This window comes from Symphalangus syndactylus, chromosome 7 (genome assembly GCF_028878055.3).
Source record: "Symphalangus syndactylus isolate Jambi chromosome 7, NHGRI_mSymSyn1-v2.1_pri, whole genome shotgun sequence".
NCBI classification, from domain to species: domain Eukaryota; kingdom Metazoa; phylum Chordata; class Mammalia; order Primates; family Hylobatidae; genus Symphalangus; species Symphalangus syndactylus.
The window spans coordinates 62,947,243-62,967,649 of NC_072429.2; the positions used below are offsets into that span (position 1 = coordinate 62,947,243).

Consider the following 20,407-nt stretch of genomic DNA (forward strand, 5'->3'; position numbering starts at 1 on the left):
GAGCCTCTTTATTGCCTAAAGTTAGACAGTGGAGCTATCATGCATACTTTCATTGCTCTTTAATATTAAGCAGATTTTTTAACACCGTTAGGCTCAACTGTTGCTAGGCTTATCTGTGGCATCAATAGTTTCAATCAAACCCCACTTAAATCAATCATTTACAGCTGTGCTGCTCAGAACTACTAAATAGTTGGCTTCTACCAAGAGGGCTGTGTCTTCACTCTCCCACTCACTTGACAAAACATGACAGAGTTACATGCGTCATTTCACTAATTATATTTTAATTTTCTACCACATAGTGTGAATTCAGACAAGTCACAAATAATGAAGTAGAAAAAATGGAAAATTGAGAAATACAGAATGTACAGAATGTTCATTCTTTTAGAAATTCAGAGACTTGATGTTGCTAGAAAAATCAGTTCATTTCAGATTTTCACGAGCCTATGGGGTAGAGTTGAGAGAGGAGATTCAAAAAGGAAAATCACCAGTTATTCACTGTGGTAGTCACAGCATTGTTGAATTAATTGCCTCTTCTTTAATGTATTGCTCACATGTCTATAAGAAGTATATAATGCTTTTATTGTCAGAAACAAAGTAAACATTACTCATTTGAATAAACTGGAATCACTTGATTTCCTGATACTGAAGTTCCATTCTACTTCAATATCAGCATATTGTGAAGGTTGCTGGCATATTTAAGTAAAAGATAATTATTAATAACATTTATTCTTTTTCTAACAGTTAAAGACAGAACACAGATATATAATCTAAGTATAATATGGAAAACAAAATACAACTAGCAAAACAGAATATTTTCCAAAGAAAGATTCAAATAGTTTTGTACTTACCAGAACTTGAAACTTCTGTTATTAAGAAAACAAAAAGATGTTTAAGTTGTTTAAATAGCTTAAATAAATGTCACTGGATATGTAACCTCATTTCGTGCAAAGAAACTAATGTCTTTGGATTTATTCTCAGTATGTCCAGCAAGGGATTGAGTACAGCCAATTAATTTAATCCATGGTGATGCTAATCACCAGACAGAGCTCTCCCTAAGGAGACCACAGCCAGAAACAAAACAGTTCCTAGCATGCTCTGCAGTTATGAAATCTTCCTCATGAAGGTTTCCCTTGCATCTTCTTTCTTGCCTAGTGTTATCCTCCAGAAAAAGTACTTCACCAGTACACAAGCATTTCTCTCCCAGACAACTTTTAACCCTCATTTATGTTAACAGGAGAAAGCTGTTATTGTGCAGCTAAAAATGAAATTGTTTGACAGTTTCTCATTCTGATAAGTTTCTAAGTCAGTACTTGCTCCTGGTAATCATTTAAAAATAAAGATCTAGGCCTTTTGCTTTATTTAGGCACTCTTGCTTATTACCTTATTGGTGTGATTCTGAAATGACTGTGAGTGTACACAATTTGGTGACTCAGCATAACACAGGACAAACAGCAGAAGCAGCACATGATGAAATGCTATGGTTTATGCTTCTGCATACACAGCACGCTTCCACTGCTTCCCTTACTCATACTGGGGTTTGAACATGTTTCAGGACTTTTTCACACATAAAGTCCCCAGATGGCACCTGATCCTTCTAATGACTACCTGTAGTCTAATCGGACTCGAAGATGCTTCACCTAATCGGGTTTCCTACTGGGCTTCCTGCCTCAGCTCTGAACAACAAAAACAAGGTAAGAGGTCCTCTGGGGAAACAGGACCAGGTTCAAGCATGTGCACCACAATGTTGTCTCCACACCAATCACAAAAGGAAAAAGATCATGAAACTGCACACTTTGCCTCATAAATACTGACTTTGTTACAGGCCACCTATGAGAGAGAAATGGAGAGAGGAGTAGGGAGGGATGGGGAGAAAGAGAAAGAGTGAGGTGTAGATAAGAGAAACAGTAGTGTCTAGCTTTGATACAAACCTCCATTTATAATTATCACTGTCTACACAAAGACATGGCTATTAAATCAGTAAGGAAATTTGTGTTTACAGGGTAGCAACAGGCATGAATTGTATCATTACCAGCTCCAAATTGAAGTACAAATTCAAAAAGTTTGGGGTCAGATATGATCTGCCCTTAAATAGCTAAGGACTAATGCAGCATTTCTCTTGATTTTATCTTTAATTCTATAATCTATGTCTGATAAACAATTCACATTGATCAGTTCTGTTTTGACACTGAAAGAATTTCTGCCAATGAGGCTTTTGGCATTCCTTAGACTCACTTATCAAAGGTGGGCCAGGGCCAGAAGCATCAGCATCAAAAGAATCAAAAGAACCAAAAAGATGAGGCTTTTGGCATTCTTTAGACTCACTTATCAAAGGTGGGCCAGGGCCAGAAGCATCAGCATCAAAAGAATCAAAAGAACCAAAAAGGGATTCTTTGGGGGCACTTTTTTTTTTTTTTTTTTTTTTTTTTTTTGAGACGGAGTCTTGCTCTGTCACCCAGGCTGGAGTGCAGTGGCACAATCTCGGCTCACTGCAAACTCCGCCTCCCGGGTTCATGCCATTCTCCTGCCTCAGCCTCTCCGAGTAGCTGGGACTACAGGCGCCCGCCACCACGCCCGGCTAATTTTTTGTATTTTTAGTAGAGACGGGGTTTCACTGTGGTCTCGATCTCCTGACCTCGTGATCCGCCTGCCTCGGCCTCCCAAAGTGCTGGGATTACAAGCGTGAGCCACCGCGCCCGGCAAAGATAACAATTTCTTACATACAAGACAGCACAAAATGGGCTCTCCTTTTCTGAGCATCTCCTGTAGTATACATTCCACTCCCACAACTCCAGTTAAGGAGAGAGAGCAGGTACCCCTGTTATCCAGTCGAGCTACCATACCCTTTCCCTGGTATCACATGTCTCTGGCACATGTCAATGTGTATCTAAACCATGGCTTCCCAGGCTTGAAGGTGCACATGAATTTCCTGGGATCTTGCTGTGGTGGTTGACTCAGTAGGCCTGGGGTGGAGTCTGAGAGTCTACATTTCTAATAAGCTGATGCTGATGCTTCTGGCCCTGGCCCGCCTTTGATAAGTGAGCCTAAGGAATGCCAAAAGCCTCCTTGGCAGAGTTCGTATTAGGCTTCTTCCCTGAGAATGCCTTCAATTGCCATGGCCTCTGAGACTACCTGTATGTCATATCTGAGCTCTGTTAAGTTCTGTCTGGTCACTGCTGTTAGAGTGGCCAGATGACAGGAGTGGTGTTACACATACATTCTCAGCATACCACTGAGTCAGTCAGACCTCAGTTCAAATCCTGCCTCTTCCACTTTGCTATGTGAATCTGAAGCCATGTACTTAATTCCTCTGTCTACTTCCCTGGCCATAAAATGTGGAAAAATACCTGCTTTATAGGTTCATTCATGAGGGTTAGGTAAAAGAATGTATATTATGTGTTTGACACAGTGTCTGAATGTCATAATAAGTGTTCAATAAATGGACATTATTATTTTCGCCATGTTTATCTTCTTTTAACACATTTCCATGATCCTCACAGCGTTTAGTAAATGACTGCATGCCCTAGCATGCCTCACAAATTGTGATCTGACTTCAGCTTACTTTTCCAATTTCATTTCGATCCATATGTCTTACTCTGTAGTTTCGATTATTTGAAGTTTTTTAAATGTGGCTCTGGATTTTTGCATGTATTTTTTATCTTACTTGGAATGCCTCCTCATAACCCAGACACCCTGCCTTTCATTGCCATACATTTTCTGTCCCTTCCTTCAACACTCGGTTCATCTCAGAAACCTTTCTTGAACCCCTGCCTTCCCACTACATCAACATGCTGAACGAAGTAAGTACCCTGCAATGTGCCCCCTTATCTATCTGTATAAATATACTCTCTAGTACATTTCATACTGCATAAACAAGTGGTGCATTAAGCACCAGAAGTGTAACTTCTTTATCATCTCTGAATTTCCAGAAATAGCTCAATACTTTATATATATCAGGCACTCAATAAATACCTATTAAAGGAATGATCCTCTGCCTGCCTTAGTACAGAATTGTTGTGGAGATATATATGCCTGAAGAATGCTGTCTCATTGTAACTGCTAGAATGTACCTTTCCAGGCAGGCCCAAGGAACCCAGGACAGAGATCAGACTATATCAGGAAGCATAATAATTTTGTATAGCTGGTATGGAATATGGCCTTCATCCTTTGCCATCCAAGCCACATAGAATTCTGTGTATGGTCCATTCTGATCAAGTTAAATTATTGGATATTGAACCTAAATGGCCTCTACCTTAAAAAAACATTCTCCATATTACAGATCTCCTGGACTCTGGAATTGGCAATTCTCTTTAGATGTGGAGTTTTTTACACAGCCTTCCTTCTTTACTCATTTGTTCATTTGTTCAACAGATAATTAATGCATACTCCCTGTGTATTAGACACACATAGCAACAAACACAACAGGAAAAAAATCCTTGCCTTCATGCGGTCACATTATCCTGCAGAGACAAACTATAAATAAAAAAGCAAATCTACAGTATGTTAGATCATACAAAGTGCTATGGAGAAAAGTGAGGTAAAGTAGGAGTGGCAGTGGTAGAGGTCAGGGAAAACCTCACTGAGAAGTGACATGTGAGAAGAAATCTAAAAGTAGTCAGGGGAAATGGTGTTCAGATGTTTGACAGAAGTGTGTTCCTGGCCGAGAGAGTAAGCGCAAAGGTTTGTGGGAAGTATTTGAAGTATTTGAGAAATTATAAGAAGACCAGTGTGGCTAGAAAGCAGGGCACCAAATTATATAGGGTCTGTAGCCATTGGTAAATACTTTGGCTTTAACTTTAAGTGAGATGAGAAACCAAGGAAGGATTTTGAGAAGAGAAGTAATGATCTCACACTTCAAAGGATTACTTTGGCAATGATGTTAAAAATACAGGTATATCCAATGGAAGATGGCAGAGTAGGAAGTGCCAGGAATTCATCTCCCCAGTTGGACAAAAATTGTACTAGCAGAAACTGCCTGAAGTTAATATTTTGGAACTCTGAAGTATATCTGAATGCTTGCAGCTTCCAGAGGAAGGCTTGGCTGGTGAATTGTAATTAATTTCTGTTTATTTCAGCCATTAGTCCTATAGTGACTACTCATTCCTCTTCCCCCAGCCCCATGGCAGGCAGCTGTGGGGACAGCAGCCTGCATTCCTACAGCAGCTTGCAGGATCCAGAGTGAGAAATAAGAACCCCCTCCTCCAAATACTAAGTTTCTGTGTTCTGGCTGCTGATTTCTCCTTCTGATTGCAGAGGTGTATACAGAGGTAGGCATTGTTGCAACTCTCAGTGGCAGAAGTGGCTTCCAGGGGATTTAAAGATATAACACCTGGGACTTTTTTCTTCTTTTTTAATCATCTACCCCCCTTTTGGGAACTAGGCACTTAAAGATGAAATATTCAAAAGCAACCGCATATACAGGGGAATTTAGAAAGTCATCTCATATGCTCAGGGAAAAACACAGACTCAGAAAAGACCTGAATACCATAAGCTTCTACTGCAGGCTGATCCTTGGCAAAGAGAACCCATACAAATAAAAAAGAAAGAAAGAGAGAGAGAGAGAGAGAAATGGGAAGGAAGGAAGGAAGAGAGAGAAAGGGAGGGAGGGAGGGAGGGAAAGAAAACAACAAACCATGGGGAGGGGAGAGGATTAAATTTCCAGAGTTACCAAATTATATGATTCAAATGGAGTTTTAAACAAAAAAAAGTCACAACGCACGCACATTAAAAAAGAGGAAAGTATATCCCACTAAAAGGAACAAAATAACAGAAAATGTCCCTGAGGAAGCCAGATGGCAGAATTACTAAACAAAGACTATAAAACAACTATCTTTAAGATGCTTAAAGCACTAAAGGAACACATGGACAAAAACAGGAACAAAATGAGATAACAAAATGAGAATATTATTAGAGATAGGAAATATGAAAAGGAACCAAAAAGAAATTCTGGAGCAGAAAAGTACAAAATGGACATGAAAAATTCACAAGAGCAGTTCAAAAACAGATTTGAGTGGCAAAAGAATCAGCAGAACTTGAAAATAGGACAATTGAAAGTTTTGAGTTTGATTACCAGAAAGAAAAACTATTAAGGAAAGGTGAACAGAGTTTGAAGGACCTGGGGATACCATCAACTAGAATAACATACACATTATGGGAGTTCCAGAACGTGAAGAGAAAGAGAAAATGGCAGAGATCTTTGAAGAAAAAATGGCCAAAATTTTCCCAAGTTGGATGAAATACATGAATCTACAAATTCAAAAGTTTAATGAACTACACACAGGATGAACTACAAGAGACCTGCACTGAAATACATTAAAGCATCAAAAGGCAAGCAATTCATCAGATACAAGGGATCCTTAATATGGTTATTCGCCAGTTTCTCATTAGAAACCTTGGAGGCCAGAAGGCACAGTATGATATATTCAAAGTGCTGAAGGGAAAAAAACTGCCAGCCAAGACTTCTATATCTGGCAAAACTGTCTTTTAAAAATGAGGGCGAAATTAAGACAGTCCTTGATAGATAAAAGCTCGGGAAGTTTATTACCAATAGACCTGCTCCACAAGAAATGTTACAGGGAGTCCTTCAAGTCCTTCAGGGAGGCACTAGATTGTAAAAAAAGAAATGCAGGTATGCCAATTAGGAGGGTATTGTAATAATCCAAGCAAGAAGTAAGGATTACACAGACCAAGAGAGCTGCTGTGGAGGTGACAGCATTTGCAGATGTCTTAGTTATGGATTGGATATGGATTGGCTGTGGAGAATGAGAGCAAAAAAACTGTCAAGGAAGACTAAGATTTTTGTCCAGTACATCTGGAAGAATGGAGTTGCTAATTATTTGGATGGAGAGGACCTCAGAAGTACCAGTCAAGAGAGTGGGAGGTGATAGTGAATATCATCTTGAAAAGCATATTAGACATCCAAATAGAAATATCAAGTAGGCAGTATACTGAAGGTTCTTAAGTATACTAAAGGCATTATACTAAAGGTTCAAGCTACAGGTATAAACGTGATTCTTTGATATATGGATGGTGCTTAAAACTTGGATGAATCTGGATGAGAACTTCTAAGAAGTGAGTGTAAATAGAGAAGAGAATTGGTTCAAGATCAGATCCCAAGGCACTGCAAAGATAACAGCCACAGACATGGTGAGGAACCATCAGCAAACTCCAGCAAAGGAGTTTATGAAGAAAAGGTGCATCCACAGAGTAGCATTCTGGAAGCCAAAGGAAAGAAGTGTTTCAAAAGGAGGTAGTGACGAGATGTGTCAAATCGTACTCATACATCAAGTATGAGGAGTGCTGAGAAGTAAGCATGGGCTTTAGCAATGTGAAGTTTATCTGTAACCCCAAGACCTTTTTTGGTGGAACAGTATGGATAAAATCCTCACTGGGCATAGGTGCAAAAGAAAACTAGAAGGACAGGGATTGGAGTCAGCATGTGGAGACAAATTTTTTGCTAGTTTTCTTTCTGTTAGTTTGCTTTTCCATATTTAAAATCAGATACAGTTTGAGGTGTAGTATGTGTGTATGCTGATAGGAATGAACCAGTCAAAAGAACAGATTTAATGCTGTGGGTAAGAGCAGGGAGAATTCTTGGAGCTGCATCCTTGAATGCCTAACAGGGAGATGGGATATAATGCACAACAGAGGTGTATGTCTCAGCAAGGATTAAGGAGAAGGCCATCCCCAGTAGCAGAAAGCCAAGCAGTGATGCTGGTAGAGGTGACCTTCCCTTCTGACTGCTTCTCCGTCTCAGCGACCTGGGATGTGAGGCCATCCACTGAGGGTGTGAGTGAGGCAGAGGAGGTGTTATTAATCTAATGAGACAGGAGAAGCTGTGAAAGTCACCCAGTGGAATGAAAGAGGGACTGGAAGAGGAGGTATAGTAGGCTTGCAAGGGGCATTGAGAATCTGCTGTTGGTTATTAACCATAAGTGTATTTTGTTTTATGTTGTTTTCTCTTTTTTTGTTGTTGTTTTTTGTTTTGGTTTTGGTTTTGGTTTGGTTTGTTTAAGACAAGGTTTTGCTCTGTCACGCAGGCTGGAGTACAGAGACATAATCATGGCTCATTGCAGCCTCTACCTCCCAGGCTTAAGTGATGCTCCAGCCTAAACCTCCTGAAAAGCTGGGACTGCAGGAGTGCATCACCACACACAGCTATTTTTTTGTTTTTTAAGAATGGGTCTCACTTTGTTTCCCTGACTGGTCTCTAACTCCTAGGCTCAAGCAATCCTCCTACATTGGCCTCCCACACAAATGTAAAATGACACCAAGCAGCACCCAATGCAGGCTGGCCCAGAGACTGTTCTTTCCTGGCTCTTGCTACCCAGCATTGATCTGCTACGATCTGATGGAATGGGACCATTTCCTGGTCTACACCTTGATTTTCCCTGACATCTATCCATCATAGCTTACTGCCTGTATCCAGCCCTCTTAAACCTGGGTATCCCCAGTCCCATCAACTGGACTTTCCTCACAACTTAGCATGCCTGTCTGCAACATAAATTCCTCCAGAACCAAAGAGGCTGATCTCTATCCACTGTCAGATCCTGTCCGTGTGACTACAGATAAGACAGTCCCAGCCCCCATCTTCATGGTGCTTAGAGGTAGAGGGAAGGCAAACTCAGCCCAAATACACTTTACTAACTAGAAGACTGTGGTATTTAATATATTATTTGAAAGGAAGAGAGAACAAGCAAAGATTTGAGTATATACAGACTATTGTCATTAGGATAGCAAATATATTTAAGACTTACTCTCTAATTTTCTTTTTTTCCTTCAACTTTTAAGTTCAGAGATACATGTGCAGCATGTAAATGTGTGCCATGGTGCATGTGTGCCATGGTGGTTTGCTGCACACATCATCCATCCCCTAGGAATTCTTTAATTTTCACTAGATTCCTCCCTTCTTTTTTTACCATGCTGAACAAACATATGTAAGCCAACTTTATTTTCATAGTCAGTGTATATGCAAAACCATCTCATGCTATTCTTTCAGCCAAGTCATTTGGTTAGTCAGTCACAAATAACTGCCTAGACTGAAAACAGAGGGCAGAGAGGACTCCTATATGCTTCCTTACATTGAACATTCCATCATGACCATCTAGTTTTTAAAACTGCTTTGTTGATATATGATTTCCATGCCATAAAATTAACCCAATTAAAGTGGATGATTCACACTTGAACTCGGGAGGCGGAGGTTGCAGTGAGCCGAGATTGTGCCACCACACTTCAGCCTGGGCAACAGAGTGAGACTTCATCTCAAATACAAAAAAAAAAAACATGGAAGATGGCCGAATAGGAATAGCTCCAGTATACAGCTCTCAGCCTGAGCGACGCAGAAGATGGGTGATTTCTGCATTTCCAACTGAGGTACTGGGTTCATCTCACTGGGGGGTGTCAGATAGTGGGTGCAGGACAGTGGGTGCAGTGCACCCAGCATAAGCTGAAGCAGGGCGAGGCATCGCATCACCCGGGAAGTACAAGGAGTCAGGGAATTCCCTTTCCTAGTCAAAGAAAGGGATGACAGATGGCACCTGGAAAATCGGGTCACTCCCACCCTAATACTGCACTTTTCCAACAGTCTTAGCAAATGACACACCAGGAGATTATATACCGTGCCTGGCTTGGAGGGTCCTATGTCCACAGAGCCTCGCTCATCACTAGCACAGCAGTCCGAGATCAAACTGCAAGGTGGCAGAGAGGCTGGGGGAGGGGCGCCCACCATTGCTGAGGCTTGAGTAGGTAAACAAAGCAGGCAGGAAGCTCAAACTGAGTGGAGCCCACTGCAGCTCAAGAAGGCCGGCCTGCCTCTGTAGACTCCACCTCTGCGGGCAGGGAATAGACAAACAAAAGGCAGCAGAAACCTCTGCAGACTTAAATGTCCCTCTCTGACAGCTTTGAGGAGAGTAGTGGTTCTCCCAGCACGCAACTGGAGATCTGACAACGGACAGACTGCCCACACCCCCCAGTAGGGGCAGACTGACACCTCACACAGCCGGGTACTCCTCTGAGACAAAACTTCCGGAGGAATGATCAGGCAGCAACATTTGCCGTTCACCAATATCCACTGTTCTGCAGCCTCTGCTGGCAAACAGGGTCTGGAGTGGACCTCCAGCAAACTCCAACAGACCTGCAGCTGAGGGTCCTGACTGCTAGAAGGAAAACTAACAAACAGAAACCACATCCACACCAAAACCCCATCTGTACGTCACCATCATCAAAGACCCAAGGTAGATAAAACCACAAAGATAGGGAAGAAACAGAGCAGAAAAACTGGAAACTCTGAAAATCAGAGCACCTTTCCTCCTCCAAAGGAATGCAGCTCCTCACCAGCAATGGAACAAAGCTGGATGGAGAATGACTTTGAAGAGTTGAGAGAAGAAGGCTTCAGATGATCAAACTACTCCAAGCTAAAGGAGGAAGTTCGAACCCATGGCAAAGAAGTTAAAAACCTTGAAAAAAAATTAGATGAATGGCTAACTAGAATAACCATGCAGAGAAGTCCTTAAAGGACCTGATGGAGCTGAAAACCACAGGAGGAGAACTACATGACGAATGCACAAGCCTCAGTAGCCGACTCGATCAACTGGACGAAAGGGTATCAGTGATGGAAGATCAAATGAATGAAATGAAGTGAGAAGAGAAGTTTAGAGAAAAAAGAATAAAAAGAAACGAACAAAGCCTCCAAGAAATATGGGACTATGGGAAAAGACCAAATTTACGTCTGATTGGTGTACCTGAAAGTGATGGAGAGAATGCAACCAAGTTGGAAAACACTCTGCAGGATATTATCCAGGAGAACTTCCCCAATCTAGCAAGGCAGGCCAACATTCAAATTCAGGAAATACAGAGAAGGCCACAAAGATACTCCTCGAGAAGAGCAACTCCAAGACACATAATTGTCAGACTCACCAAAGTTGAAATGAAGGAAAAAATGTTAAGGGCAGCCAGAGAGAAAGATTGGGTTACTCACAAAGGGAAGCCCATCAGGCTAACAGCTGATCTCTCAGCAGAAACTCTACAAGCCAGAAGAGAGTGGAGGCCAATATTCAACATTCTTAAAGAAAAGAATTTTCAACCCAGAATTTCATATCCAGCCAAACTAAGTTTCGTAAGTGAAGGAGAAATAGAATACTTTACAGACAAGCAAATGCTGAGTGATTTTGTCACCACCAGGCCTGCCCTAAAAGAGCTCCTGAAGGAAGCACTAAACATGGAAAGGAACAACCGGTACCAGCCACTGCAAAAACATGCCAAATTGTGAAGACCATCAAGGCTAGGAAGAAACTGCATCAACTAACGAGCAAAATAACCAGCTAACATCCTAATGACAGGATCAAATTCACACATAACAATACTAAATTTAAATGTAAATGGACTAAATACTCCAATTAAAGGACACAGACTGGCAAATTGGATAAATAGTCAAGACCCATCAGTGTGCTGTATTCAGGAAACCCATCTCACGTGCAGAGACACACATAGGCTCAAAATAAAGGGATGGAGGGAGATCTACCAAGCAAATGGAAAACAAAAAAAGGCAGGGGTTGCAATCCTAGTCTCTGATAAAACAGACTTTAAACCAACAAAGATCAAAAGAGACAAAGAAGGCCATTACATAATGGTAAAGGGATCAATTCAACAAGAAGAGTTAACTATCCTAAGTATATATGCACCCAATACAGGAGCACCCAGATTCATAAAGCAAGTCCTTAGAGACCTACAAAGAGACTTAGACTCCCACACAATAATAATGGGAGACTTTAACACCCCACTGTCAACATTAGACAGATCAACTAGACAGAAAGTTAATAAGGATATCCAGGAACTGAACTCAGCTCTGCACCAAGTGGACCTAACAGACATCTACAGAACTCTCCACCCCAAATCAACAGAATATACATTCTTTTCAGCACACCTATTCTAAAACTGACCTCATAGTTTGAAGTAAAGCACTCCTCAGCAAATGCAAAAGAACAGAAATTATAACAAACTGTCTCTCAGACCACAGTGCAATCAAATTAGAACTCAGGATTAAGAAACTCACTCAAAACCGCTCAACTACATGGAAACTGAACAACCTGCTCCTGAATGACTACTGGGTACATAACAAAATGAAGGCAGAAATAAAGATGTTCTTTGAAACCAATGAGAACAAAGACACAACATACCAGAATCTCTGGGACACATTCAAAGCAGTGTGTAGAGGGAAATTTATAGCACTAAATGCCCACAAGAGAAAGCAGGAAAGATCTAAAACTGACACCCTAACATCACAATTAAAAGAACTAGAGAAGCAAGAGCAAACACATTCAAAAGCTAGCAGAAGGCAAGAAATAACTAAGATCAGAGCAGAACTGAAAGAGATAGAGACACAAAAAACCCTTCAAAAAATGAATGAATCCAGGAGCTGGTTTTTTGAAAAGATTAACAAAATTGAGAGACTGCTAGCAAGACTAATAAAGAAGAAAAGAGAGAAGAATCAAATAGATGCAATAAAAAATGATAAAGGGGATATCACCACCGATCCACAGAAATATAAACTACAATCAGAGAATACTATAAACACCTCTACACAAATAAACTTGAAAATCTAGAAGAAATGGATAAATTCCTCAACACATACACCCTCCCAAGACTAAACCAGGAAGAAGTTGAATCTCTGAATACACCAATAACAGGCTCTGAAATTGAGGCAATAATTAATAGCTTATCAACCAAAAAAAGTCCAGGACCAGATGGATTCACAGCTGAATTCTACCAGAGGTACAAGGAGGAACTAGTACTATTCCTTCTGAAACTATTCCAATCAATAGAAAAAGAGGGAATCCTCCCTAACTCATTTTATGAGGCCAGCATCATCCTGATACCAAAGCCGGGCAGAGACACAACAAAAAAGGAGAATTTCAGGCCAATATCCTTGATGAACATTGATGCAAAAATCCTCAATAAAATACTGGCAAACCAAATCCAGCAGCACATCAAAAAGCTTATCCACCATGATCAAGTGGGCTTCATCCCTGGGATGCAAGGCTGGTTCAACATGTGAAAATCAATAAACGTAATCCAGCATATAAACAGAACCAAAGACAAAAACCACATGATTATCTCAATAGATGCAGAAAAGGCCTTTGAAAAAATTCAACAACCCTTCATGCTAGAAACTCTCAATAAATTAGGTATTGATGGGATGTATCTCAAAATAATAAGAGCTATCTTTGACAAACCCACAGCCAGTATCATACTGAATGGGCAAAAACTGGAAGCATTCCCTTTGAAAATTGGCACAAGACAGGGGCGCCCTCTCTCACCACTCCTATTCAACATAGTGTTGGAAGTTCTGGCCAGGTCAATCAGGCAGGAGAAGGAAATAAAGGGCATTCAATTAGGAAAAGAGGAAGTCAAATTGTCCCTGTTTGCAGATGACATGATTGTATATCTAGAAAACCCCATTGTCTCAGCCCAAAATCTCCTTAAGCTGATAGGCAACTTCACCAAAGTCTCAGGATACAAAATCAATGTGCAAAAATCACAAGCATTCTTATACACCAATCACAGACAAACAGAGAACCAAATCATGAGTGAACTCCCATTCATAATTGCTTCAAAGAGAATAAAATACCCAGGAATCCAACTTACAAGGGACATGAAGGACCTCTTCAAGGAGAACTACAAACCACTGCTCAATGAAATAAAAGAGAATACAAACAAATGGAAGAACATTCCATGCTCATGGGTAGGAGGAATCAATATCGTGAAAATGGCCATACTGCCCAAGGAAATTTATAGATTCAATGCCATCCCCATCAAGCTACCAATGACTTTCTTCACAGAATTGGAAAAAACTACTTTAAAGTTCATATGGAACCAAAAAAGAGCCCGGATTGCCAAGTCAATCCTAAGCCAAAAGAACAAAGCCGGAGGCATCACGCTACCTGACTTCAAACTATACTACAAGGCTACAGTAACCAAAACAGCATGGTACTGTTACCAAAACAGAGATATAGACCAATGGAACAGATCAGAACCCTCAGAAATAATGCTGCATATCTACAACCATCTGATCTTTGACAAACCTGACAAAAACAAGAAATGGGGAAAGGATTCCCTGTTTAATATATGGTGCTGGGAAAACCGGCTAGCCATATGCAGAAAGCTGAAACTGGATCCCTTCCTTACACTTTATACAAAAATTAATTCAAGATGGATTAAAGACTTAAATGTTAGACCTAAAACCATAAAAACCCTAGAAGAAAACCTAGGCAGTACCATTCAGGACATAGGCATGGGCAAGAACCTCATGTCTAAAACAGCAAAAGCAATGGCAACAAAAGCCAAAATTGACAAATGGGATCTAATTAAACTAAAGAGCTTCTGCACAGCAAAAGAAACTACCATCAGAGTGAACAGGCAACCTACAGAATGGGAGAAAATTTTTGCAATCTACTCATCTGACAAAGGGCTAATATCCAGAATCTACAATGAACTCAAACAAATTTACAAGACAAAAAAAACAACCCCATCAACAAGTGGGTGAAGGATATGAACAGACACTTCTCAAAAGAAGACATTTATGCAGCCAAAAGACACATGAAAAAATGCTCATCATCACTGGCCATCAGAGAAATGCAAATCAAAACCACAATGAGATACCATCTCACACCAGTTAGAATGGCCATCATTAAAAAGTCAGGAAACAACAGGTGCTGGAGAGGATGTGGAGAAATAGGAACACTTTTACACTGTTGGTGGGACTGTAAACTAGTTCAACCATTGTGGAAGTCAGTGTGGCGATTCCTCAGGGATCTAGAACTAGAAATACCATTTGACCCAGCCATCCCATTACTGAGTTTATACCCAAAGGATTATAAAACATGCTGCTACAAAGGCACATGCACAAGTATGTTTATTGTGGCACTATTCACAATAGCAAAGACTTGGAACCAACCCAAATGTCCAACAATGATAGACTGGATTAAGAAAATGTGGCACATATACACCATGGAATACTATGCAGCCATAAAAAGTGATGAGTTCATGTCCTTTGTAGGGACAGGGATGAAGCTAGAAACCATCATTCTCAGCAAACTATCGCAACGACAAAAAACCAAACACCGTATGTTCTCACTCATAGGTGGGAATTGAACAATGAGAACACATGGACACAGGAAGGGGAACATCACACACCGGGGCCTGTTGTGGGGTGTGGGGATCGGGGAGGGATAGCATTAGGAGATATACCTAATGTTAAATGACAAGTTAATGGGTGCAGCACACCAACATGACACATGTATACATATGTAACAAACCTGCACATTGTGCACATGTACCCTAAAACTTAAAGGAAAAAATGGATTATTCAGTGATTTGTAGAATATTCAGAGTTGTTCCAAGATTACAATGAACTAAGTTTAGAACACCTCAGAAAGAAAGAAAGAAACTGCACCTATCCCACCACCCCCACACCAGCCCTAGGCAACCAGGAATCTACTTTCTGTCTTTATGGATTTGCCTATTTTGAACATTTCATATAAATGGAGTCATGCCATATGTGATCTTTTATGGCTGGCTTCTTTCACTTAGCATAGTGTTTTTGAGATTCATCCATGTAGTAGCATATATTAGTACTTTATTCCTTATCGTTTTCAAATATTTTATTGTATTTTATTTATTCATTCACCATTTGAATAGCATTTAGGTTATTTCCAGTTTGGGGCTCCTGCAGATAATACTTCTATGAACATTCTTGTTCAAGTCTTTGGTAATATCGCTTCTTTCAAAAAAAATTATATATCCACATGTTGAAAATATTTTAGGTTTTGTTTTTATTTAGCATGCATTCTTATGATAGGACTTCAAAGCTTAATTTTTGATAGTGAAGAGGTATCTTTGATAAACCCCATTATTTGCCTTTTCATGTCTTTATGCAAGTTACTTGTAGGTCATGTAAGTCAATACTCCTACATTGTAAAGCAGAATGGCAAAATGAAATGGCCAGATTAGTTGCAGAGAATTAATAGTCCAGACCAAAATGGAGGAGGCCACTTCTCCCTATTCCTCTCACTAAGTACAACCGAAAACCCCAGACATTATATATAAAGCAAATACACTGAAAGATACAGACAAGAAGGCAGAAGGGCTAGGAATCACAAAACTCAAGGAATGACACAGCAGCGAGTTCTCTGGGTTTTCTTTTTGTCCCATATATCCCAAACTAGGTGCTAGAGAAGTCAGTGACCAAAAAACACCAATAGGAGCAGATTTAAAATGCTCCAATGAAAGTCACCTCTCTCTGGCCAAGGGTCCAGGAAAGGGGCAACCTAGTAAGAAAGAAAACATTTAGGCAATACCTGCCCAATGCAGCCAAACACCACAGGAAAGAACCCAGGCCTCACCATACTCTCATCTGCCTTGGGAAGCCTTGACCTCTGCCCTTCTCTGGCAATAATGAGGCATCCCTCTCTTGCCTACACTGGATGATATCAGTGAAGGCCGAGTGGGGAACCAAGACTTCCATCTCCACCTGGTAGTAAAGCCACCACACTCCCTCTTATTGGTATCAGAAGAAGCCCAGAGGGAAGCCAGAACTTTTACCACCATTTAGCAGTAATGGGTCTGCCCCCATCCCTCCCCCACTCCCTGCCACTCTGCAGGGTAAACGAGACCACAAAGGAAGCCTGTATTAGTCTGTTCTCATGCTGCTAATAAAGCCATTCCCAAGACTGGGTAATTTATAAAGAAAGAGGTTTAACTGACTCACAGTTCCACATGGCTGGGCAGGCCTCACAATCATGGCAGAAGATGAAGGAAGGGCAAAGGGACTTCTTACATTATGGCAGGCAAGAGAGAGAGCTTATGCAGGGAAACTCCCCTTTATAAAACCATCAGATCTCATGAGACTTATTCACTATCATGAGAACAGCATGGGAAAAACACACCCTCATCATTCAGTTACCTCCCACCAGGTCCCTCCTACAACATGTGGGAATTGTGGAAGCTACAATTCAAGATGAGATTTGGGTGAAGACACAGCCAAACCATATCAAAGCCTGAAATCCCATCTCTGCCCGGTAGTAATAAGGTGTACCCCTCCTCAGGATGTCAAATGAGGCAATGTAAGTAGCCAGAGCTTCCATCCACATCCGGTAGTAAAGAGGAGTGAGTTTTGTTTCCCCTGCCAGCAGTGTCAAAGGAGGTCTTCTAAAACACAAGATTTAAATAGGACCCAGAGTCTCATAACATAGTATCCAAAATGTCCGGAATGCAACCTTTAAAAAGCACTCATCATACCAAGACTCCCAACTTGAATGAAAAAAAGACATTCAGTCAGGCCAAGCACAGTGGCCTGTAATCCCAGTACTTTGGGAGGCCAAGGCAAGTGGATCACTTGAGGTCAGGAGTTTGAGACCAGCCTGGCCAACATGATGAAACATCGCCTCTACCAAAAAATACAAAAATTAGCCAGGCATGGTGATGTGCACCTGTAGCCTACTCAGGAGGCTGAGCCATGAGAACTGATTGAACCCAGGAGACAGAGGTTGCAGTGAGCCGAGATGGTGCCACAGCATTCCAGCCTGGGCGACAGAGTGAGACCCTGTCTCAAAAAAAAAAAAAAAAAAAAAAAGATATTCAGTCAACAAATGACAACCCCAACATGACACAGAGGTTGGAATTATCTGACAAGGGTTTTAAAGCAGATGTCATACAACTACTTCAACAAGCAATTCTAAATGGACTTGAAACAAACGAAATAATAGAAAGCCTTAGAAATAGAACATATAGGCCAGGCGCGGTGGCTCACGCTTGTAATCCCAGCACTTTGGGAGGCCAAGGAGGGCGGATCATGATGTCAGGAGATCGAGACCACAGTGAAACCCCGTCTCTACTAAAAAAATACAAAAAAAAAAAAAAAAAAAAAAGAAATAGAAGATATAAAGAAGAACAAAATGGAAATCCTGTAACCGAAAAATACAGTAATCAAAATTTTAAAACACAATGAGTGGGCTCAACAGCATCATGGAAAATACAGGAAATAATTATATGGTTAACTTGAAGATAGTACAATAGAAATTACCAGTCTGAACAACAGAGAGAAAATAGATTGAAAAAAATTTGAACAGAACCTCAGGGACTTGCAGAACTATAACAAAAGATCTCAGAAGGAGAGGAGGAAGCAGGTGGGCCTCAAAATATTTTCCCGGAAATAATGGTTGAAAACTTATTTAGCAAAAATAAACTACAGATTTAAGAAACTGATCAAACCCCAAGGACAAAAAACCCAAAGAAATTTACACTGACACACCATCATCAAACTTCAGAAAACTAAAGACAGCAAAAATAATTTTGATGGCAACCAGAGAGCGATGACACATTACCTGTAAGGGAAAAGGGGGAAACAATTCAGATGACAGCCGTGACTTCTCATCAAAAGTCAAGAAGCCCTGAAGGATACTGCAACCATTTTCTAAGTGCTACAGTAAAAGCCGTCAACCTAAGTTCTATGTCCAGCAAAAATATCCTTGAGGAATGAAGGTAACAAAGACATGCTCGGATGAAGGAAAACTAAGAATATTTGTCACCAGCAGACTTACTGTAAAAGGACAACTGAAGGAAGCTATCTGACAGAAAGTAAATGATAAAAGAAGGAATTTGGGAATATAAGGAAAGAAAAAAGGACAACAGAAAGAACAAAAATAAGAATAAATACAATAAACTTTCCATCTGAACTTTCTAAATTGTTTTTGACAGTTGAAGCAAAAAGTATAATATTGTCTTATATGGCTCTCAATGAAGTAGAGGAAATATTAAAATAATTATAAGTGAGGGAGGGGAAGAGAATTAAAGGGCTACACTTAACACTGGTAAAATGTCTACATCAGTAGACTGATAGTTATGTATGTACAATTTAATACCTAGAGCAGTTACTTAAAATATATACAAAGAGATATGCTTGCAAACAATATAGAATCAAAATAGAATTCTAAAATATGTTAAAGTATTCCACAGGAAGTATATGAAAGAAAGAAATGAAAAATCAGAGAAAACAGAAAACAAAAAATAATATGGCAGATTTAAACCTTAGAATATCAACAATTACATTAAATTATTGGTAATGATCTCATATGCTATATGATTTAATTTATATAACATTCTCAAAATGTCATAATTACAGAGATTGAGAATAGATTAGTGGTTGGCAGGGGTTAACGATAGTGTGGGGAGGGAAATAGGTATGGCCATAAAGGGGTAGCTCAAGCAAGATCTTTGTGAAATCAAACAATTCTGCATCTTTCTTGTGGTGGTGTTTACAGATGTGACAAAATGACATGGAACTATATGCATACATTTTCATCAACCCAAAAAAAAACACTTTGTCTCCACTTGCAGTCATTCCTCATTTCCACCCATAGCCCAAAGCAACCACTAATCTACCTTCTAGGCTTTATAGACTTCACTATTCTGGACATTTTATATAAATGGACACACAATATGGAAGTCTTTTGTCTGGCATTGTTTATTTAGCATAATGTTTCTGAGGTTCAACTATGTTTTAGCATATATCAATATATCAGTACGTTGTTTCTTTTTAGTGGATACTTGGGTTTTATTAATAACCTGCTTAGGCAAGTAATCATGACAAAATTTAGTGTGCTCCATACAGCACAACAGGCATAGCCCTTCATCTAGAAATAATTGCTAATGAGAAATACATGGGAACTGAGTGGTGAGGGAGCCATAATTCCCAGTCCTATAGACTCATGTTCCCATTTCTAAAACATATAAAGAGAAGAACTGAATTGATATAAAGTTCCATAAATATACAACATGTATTTATGTACTCATCTAACAATGCTGTAATAATAATAATAAAATGTTTTGATTACTTACATTTTACCAGGCATGTTAATGCTTTAAATGAATTATTTAAACCTCGTAACAACTATAGGAGGTATCTACTATTATTATCCCTGTTTTTCCAAGTAGAAAAACTGGAGTTGAGGAGGGAATAGTAATTTACCAAAGGTCACATAATTAGTAAATAATGAAGGCTCTTAACCACTTTGCAGTTGTATTCTCTATCTAACATTGAAGCCTGTGTATGTGTGGAGACCATACTGTGGATATGGAAAATGCCAGGCTAAGGAGTTTTAGTTCTACTCTATTGAACATGGAAATGTTGAAGGTTTTTGAGCAGGGAAATGACATAATCAGAACTGAAGATGTCCTTGACATTGCTATGTAGAATGATTTGGAGGGAGGACACAGTGGTGACAGAAACCGGTAAGGTAGCTCTAAAAATCCTGAAATCCGGAGTTCATAAGGGCTTCACTTAGAGTAATGAGAATAGGAATAGAAAGGAAGGAAATTATTTCCAAAAAATTTCAGAGGTGGACCCAAAATAACATAA

General features: G+C 40.0%; 1 protein-coding gene and 1 long non-coding RNA gene across 3 annotated transcripts in view; one reads left to right on the plus strand and one right to left on the minus strand.

Moving 5' to 3' along the window:
* The window catches only part of RP1 (RP1 axonemal microtubule associated), a 71,934-nt gene that overhangs the window by 13,764 nt on the left and 37,763 nt on the right, over nt 1-20,407 (minus strand). The window lies entirely within an intron of this gene.
* The window catches only part of LOC129486455 (uncharacterized), a 45,382-nt gene that overhangs the window by 4,258 nt on the left and 20,717 nt on the right, over nt 1-20,407 (plus strand). For both annotated transcript variants that reach the window (XR_008658987.2, XR_008658986.1), the window contains exon 2: nt 1,553-1,691. This is a non-coding gene — a long non-coding RNA (uncharacterized lncRNA). The remainder of the gene's footprint in view (nt 1-1,552; nt 1,692-20,407) is intronic.